Here is a 7,023-nt window from a genome sequence, read left to right as displayed (position 1 = left end):
TGTGAGAACAACACCTCAGTAAATGCAGTTCTGTGGAGAAGCAGTTTCCAAGCAGGACTGAAAAGGCGTTGGACCTGAAGAGGCTGAGGTTTAGAACTATCTCATGGTTGGCTTGAGGTGTAAGGAGCTGGGCAGGACCCCTGCTCCAGGCCCCTGCTAGGATGTGGTGGTAACTTCACCCCTGACAGCTCCCTCCCCCAGTCGCCAATGTTCCTCTTCAGTCCCCGACGTTCATCTTCTTTGGACTCACCATAGAAAACCCACGGGCCTCAAAATGAGGTTGTTCCATGCGCTTCAGCTACTTTCTCTCTAGACCAGAACTGGAGGGAGCCACACAGGGGGAGGGAGGAATGTGTGTCCCCCACTGGCCTGGCCCAGGGGCAGGATTAGCCAGAGTCACCCCAGTTCCTGAGCTGAGCCTTTGTCCACAGTCCAGGAATGGAGGGGAGATGGAGCAGGGTCTGTTGCGTCAGGCAACATCACACTGATAAAGAAACGGGAGTCGTGGAGCAGGCTACATGATGCAGGATGCTGCGGAAGAGGAAGATCCGGGCCGTTTTTATTGCTAGAATAATCGTACAGCGTCAGTTACGTGGGGTAGGAGGACGAGGAGGAAAGGATGGGTGAAATAAGGAATGTCATCTTGGGCTTTGGGGGCACAGGAGTCTGCTGACCAGATAATTCTTATCTGCTTGATGATCACGTGTTGGAATCGAAACCAGACCCCAGACCCTGGACCATGGGCCTAATCTTATCAACAAGGCGGTCCCCTGGTCAGCTTCTGGGCTCCCTTGTCCCACCTCGGGATGCATCGCCTTCCAGGGAGATCAAGCTTTCTCTCTGGAAAGATTTGAAAGGCACCTTGTAAGGCTTGGCTCCCGTGACTGAGTGACCCGGCAGCTCTGACCTTGTGCAGGAATGCAGAACTGCAGGTCACACAAATGGCACCTGAACAGGCTGCTCAAGTTTAGCGGACCCGCCAGGGTCTCCCTCAGCTCTTAGGGGAAGATGTAATGTTAGAGGGGTGAACTGACGTTTCTTTCTCATTCTGGGGCTCTCCCGTCTCCCCAGCATAACCCTCCACGTGCAGCAGGGAGAGGATGTCAGGTCAAACCCAGGCTGCTTCCCCCACGCCTCTCCCCACTAGTGTTCAGGATGCATCTGCTTGTCCGCATGGCCACGCTGGAGGAGAGCACGGAAAGGTAAGTATCATCATGATATTTGCTACTGGGATTGGAGGTAATTTTTTTTTTTTTACAATAAAAGATCTTTTATTTGGGTTGTTGCTGTAACAAGGCTGTGCAATTAGAAAAACACCTGGGAGAAGGAGAAAGTGTTGAACTGAGTTTTCATAATACAACCAAAAAAAAAAAAAGAAAAAAAGTCAACAGTGAAAATAAGAGAAACATTTGCATGAATTATTCAGTTAACCCACGACACCCTGTGAGTTGTCAGATACCATGATCCCAGGGTAACTCATGACTGTGGGGAGTGAGACTCAGAAGCTCAGCCCAGGCCGCACATCGGGAGACCCGGGGTTCTGACCACCCAGGGCCCCCTGCTGTGGCAGCTGTAGTGAGGAAGGGTCTCCGAGCTGAGTAGGCTGAGGCCTCAGTGTGGTCACATCCACTGGAAACATCCAGAGTGAGGGTTGGGTCCTCTTAGTGATGGCCACCCACTACCTGCCCAGGCGCCCTTCTACTGACAAGTCAAATTAAAAAACATTCCTCCTGATGTTGCTCTGGTGCTGGAGGCAGGTGAGGTGGGAGAGAAAGTGGAGGTGATGCCAGGCCCTGTGAGCCCTCCCTGCCTGGTGTGGGGAGCAGAGAAGGCAGCTGAGGGTCCAGTTTGAGAAAGGCCTGGGGCACCGTGGGGAGCAGAGACTGGAGAGGGTGAGAGTGTGCGGGGCAGGGAGGAGGCTCCTGCGGTCTGACCAGGGCAGGTGTGGTCACCTCCTCCCTGAGCGTCTCCTCTGCCCTCCCTTGTTCAACTTCCTCACCCACCTTGCAGGACAGTCATGGCCTTGGGGTCACTACTGGACCCCTCCTGGAAGAAGTGACCTGCAGCATCTGCCTGGAGACAGGAGGCCCCTGGGAGCATCTCCTGTGTCCACAGCTTCTGCCAGGCCTGCTCTCAGCTGAGTGACTCTCTGACCCGCCGAGGTCACTGTGTGCTGTCCATGCTGCCAGGAGCCACCACAAGAGGGAACAGCAGGTTCAGTTTTATTCTGGTCAGTTTGTCCTCTGGGAGCAAACTTGCCCAGAGGTCATTTTCCTGCTTTTACATTTAATCTGGATCCCTGCAGCCTGGTGCAAGTGGTGGGGTATGACCAGCTTTGCTGAGGCCTACTTCAGTAGCAAGCCTTGACAGAAGCCATGGGGAGAGAGGCCCATGGCATTCTAGGCCCAAACTCAGCATGTGGACTGTGGGCCTCCCTGAGCTCTGGCAGCGTTGGCCTGGGCTGTGCTGTGGCAGGTGGGAGACCGGCCTGGTGGCCTGTGATAGAGGGGTGCCTGCTCTGGATGCTCAGGTGAGCATCTGGCCCTGCTGAAGCCCACACCCACTGTGATCCCTGATGCTGGGGGGAGAGGGGACCTTACTGCGTGCAGCCTATGGGCCTGTTTGATGCCATCTGAGTGACAGCAGCCCGCACTCCAGGGTGAGACTATCTGACCTCAGGCATCTGGACACACTGGCATGTGTTTCATTTGAGAACACAGTGCCAGAATTGTAATGGACCAAACAGATTCAGGCTCTGACAGGTGTCATTCAAGATATTTTTTGTTTTGTTTGTTTGTTTTAAAAGAGATTTTTATTTTTACTTATGTATGCACACAAGAATGGGGGTTTAGGCCAGAGGTGTCAGGGGTAAGAGGATTCACCAGAGTCAGAGTAGGGAGCAGAACAGGAGGATCTACTGAAATACATTGCTAAGGGGAGCATCGGGCTAGACAGGAGAGGCCTGCTGTGCCACGTGGATTGGCTCCCTGGCCAGGGATCGAACTCATGTTGTAGTGGCTGGCAATAGCTTGATTGTGCTGTGTCTTTAACCCCTGTACCGCCAGGGAGCACCCCACTATTCAAGGTTTTTGAGACCATCCAGGCCTCTAAATGGACCAATCTGATTGGAGCTCCACTGGCACCAACCAAACAGCTGGCATTATAAAGGGGCCAATCAAGCTTGAAAGGTGGCACCCTGAAGAGGATACAAGCCAGAGCAGCAGCCAGCCTGAGCCACTTGATAGACAGCTCCTGGTCAGATTTGTCGGTACTCCTAGAAAGATCTTTGCCAAGCCCTCTGCAGAGTGTGAGACCTTTCCAGACACCTTTCTGAGACCTGATGGCTACACCTGCCTCTGGCCCTGGCTCTAACACCGCCTGCAGAGAACATCGTCAGGCTGTCCCTGGGGTTTCTAAAGGGGCTGTTTGCTGGTGGCTTATGTCCAGCCTCTCTAAGGCTGTTTGCTGTTGGTACAATGGCATCTTGATTAAGATGTAAACTGGCATCTCTGGCACCATTGCCTGCTGGACCAGTGCTGACCAGCACTGCTGACCTGTATCCGGCCTCCTCTGAGAGCTGTCCACCACTTCTCATTCTTTGGCACCATCTCCTGGTGCTGTTGCATTTGACAGTGTCCAGTCCAGGGTCTGGTGCTGTTCGCCTGGCCTTTGGACAGCTGTTGCTGGCTGCTGCAGCATCACCTGAGCAGCCCCACCTGGGATCACCTCCTGCTGCCACCGGGAGTTGGATCCTGCTCCACTGCTGACCTGTTGTCACCAGCTCCAGGCTGTCATAGCACAGCTTGTATGAGTAGCCTTTGTTTCGGACCACTGGACACTGAGGACACTGTCTGAGGTAGGATGGATGGCCGTTTCTGGGCTTAGACACTCCTTCCTTGTTTGCAGTCTCCCCTTTTTAATAAACCCTGTTGCTTTTACATCCTGAGCCTGAGTGTTGTCTTGCAAGTGTGAATACGTGGATGAGGACCCAGAGACAGTGACTGTCCCCAACATTGCCCTGTTTTAACATAACCTGAGAGTGGAACTGGTGACTGTCCCGCTGCAGGGTGTGGTGTCCTGCGCCCACCTGACCCCCCCTTCTCTGTTCTGTCTTGAGAAAGTGACAAGTGAAGCTGCAAAAATTCATGCCTCGTCCTCCCTGGTGGCATAAGGGGTTAAGCACAGCACTGTGAAGCCATCCACAGACTCTGAAGCGTGAGTTAGATCCCAGGCCAGGGAGCAACCCACATGGTGCAGCAGACTTCGCCTGTCTCACCCACTGTTCCCCTCAGCAGTGGATTTCAGTCAGTCTGCCTGTCCTGCTCCCCATTGCCTCTGGTGAATCCTCTTACGCCCCACACCTCTGCCCTGTATCCCAGTTCTTATAAGCATGAATAAATAAATCTTGGGCCTCCCAGTGGCACAAGGGCTTAAGATGCAACCTATGAAGCTGTCCGCAGTCTCTGCAGCACGAGTTCAATCCCTGGCCATGGAGATACCCACATGGCGCAGCAGACCTCTCCTGACTTGCCCACTGCTCCCCTCAGCAATGTATTTCAGTCACTCTGCCTGTTCTGTTCCCGCTGTCTCTGGTGAGCCCTCTCACCCCCACCTCTGTTCTGTACCCCAGTTCTTGTATGCATAAACACATAAATTTAAAAATAATTAAATAAATCTTAAAAACAAAATCCATGCCTGCCAGAGTGTTAGGATTTGAGCTAAAAAGAACTTCAAATTCATTCTTATTTTCTAGATGAGGGTAAATAATGAAAAGAGCATCAGGCCAGTGATGGCAGAACCTAGACACAGCAGGTACCCCGACTCCCTGTCCTTGTTCATGCCCTGACGCCTGAGGGAGGACAGAGGCTGAGGGTCCGGAGAGGAGCTGGACACTCCCCTCCTCCTGCTCGGCCCTCATGGAAAAAGCAGGAGCCAAATGGTGAGAAAAGTTCAGGCCACGGGAAGCTGTATGTCTGTCTCCCATGACCAGTCCTTGCCCGGGGAGGGCTGTGCGCTAGGAGATGTGACCATAAGGCTGTGAGCCCTGATGACAACATCATCTAGGAGGGGGACCATGCAGCAGAGGGTTCCTGTTTCTCCCCAAACACTTCAAACCTTCTCACTGAAAGGATGTTGATATAGAGGGAAAATGAGGAATCAAGTTTAAAGCAAAAGGATACTTATGAGTCCGGGGTACTGAGGCGATACAATACATCATTATTGAAGCGACATGGAGGATTTCAGGACAGACGCCCGGTGGACACGCACAGGTGCAAGAGGAAGTTCTGCAGGTGCAGCCTGTGAGCACACGTGTGAGGACCTATGTAGGGTCAGAGACACGTGAAAGAGACAGAGATGTGGGTGAGAGACCCAGGGGAGCCTGACAATGGCAGCTGTTATCTTGATGTGGATTTGACATTGCTCTTGTCCTTCCAGACTTGCCTGGCCCCTCCTGCCCCTGTCCCATGGGTCACCAGTAGGTGCCATAGATTGTGGCAGGCTTTTGGGCCTCAGTGGTTCTGCTTGGAGCCAAGCCTGTTTGGCTGGACATTTACCCATGAGGGGACAGGTAGCTTTGGGTGCTTAATTGGGAATTATTTATCTATGTTCTTTCTCTTCTCTTTCCCTATTGCACACTAATTCTCTATTGCACACACATTGTGTTCAAGTTCTTTTCTAACAAAGATGTTATGCGTTAGATTTTGTCTTTAGGCAGCTGATGCAGATCCCATGTAGAGTGTACAGGTTTGAGGGCCCCTGGGAACCTCTCATTCAGACCGCTAACAGGACCAGACTTCATCCTCATGTGCCAGAGTTCCTTTCCCTCCACACCCTTCAACGGGTCATTCTCACAGGTGTGAGGTGGTAACTCATTGTGGTTTTAATTGGCATTTTCCTGACAGCACATGATGATAAACATGTATCCATGTACCTGTTGGCCACATGTGTGTCTTCTTTAGAAAAGTACCTATTTAGCTTCTCTGCCCCTGTTTTGATTGGGTTGTTTCCTTGTTTTGGAGTTCTTTGTAGATCTTGGATAGTAACTCCTTGTTGGATTGATGATGTGCAAATATTTTCTCTGACTCTATATTGTCTTTTCATTTTAATGATAGTTTGCTTCACTATGTAGAAGCTTTTTAGTCCCATGTGATTCCATTGGGTTTTTGGTTTTTTTTTGCTTTTGTTTCATTGGGGCACAGAAGACATTATGGGCAGTGAAAATACTCTGATGGGCACAGGTCATTGTACATTTGTCCAACAACACCCACAGAACGGACAACACCAGAGTGAACCCAAAGGGAAACCATGAGTTTGGCGACTGTGACGTGCGGGTCCATCACTGGTAACACACGTGCCAGTCTGGTCTTAACACGTGATTTGGTCGTGATGTGTGAGGAGTGTTATAAATTGAGTAATGTAGTGTAATTTACTTTTGAAAGCATATTTCATGCACATACAAGAACATTTAAATAACACTCAAGGACACACATAGGTAAGTCACCCCCCCCAACACCCAGTCAGCTAGGACATCTGCTCAAAGCCAGTTAGTGATTTATCATTTCTCTTCTTTAAAAAAAAAAAAAAAATATATATATATATATATATATATATATATATCTCCAAGCTTCTGTCTGGACAACAATGCTTGTTTTCCTGTCAGTACAGGAGTTCAGGACACAGAGTGGGGGAAACATTTGCAAATCATGAATCTGATCAAGGACTGTATCTAGAATTTACAAAATAACGCTTAAAACTCAATGAGCAGAGAGAAATAACACAATTTAAAAGGGACAAAAACAGTGTTGTAAATGAGTGGTGCCTCATTTGAAAAATGGACAAAAGACTTTAACAGACACGTCACCAAGAAGAGACACAGACGACAAGGAAGAACATGAACAGATGCTCAGCATCACAGGGCACTAGGGAAAGACAAAGGGAACAACAGTGACACCATCACACCTGGTAGGGGCTGAAAAATGCAAACCCTGCACAGGTGCTGCCCAGGATGTGGACAACAGGAGC

This window comes from Talpa europaea (genome assembly GCF_964194135.1).
Source record: "Talpa europaea genome assembly, chromosome: 2".
NCBI classification, from domain to species: domain Eukaryota; kingdom Metazoa; phylum Chordata; class Mammalia; order Eulipotyphla; family Talpidae; genus Talpa; species Talpa europaea.
Note: the sequence above shows the minus strand (reverse complement) of the source record.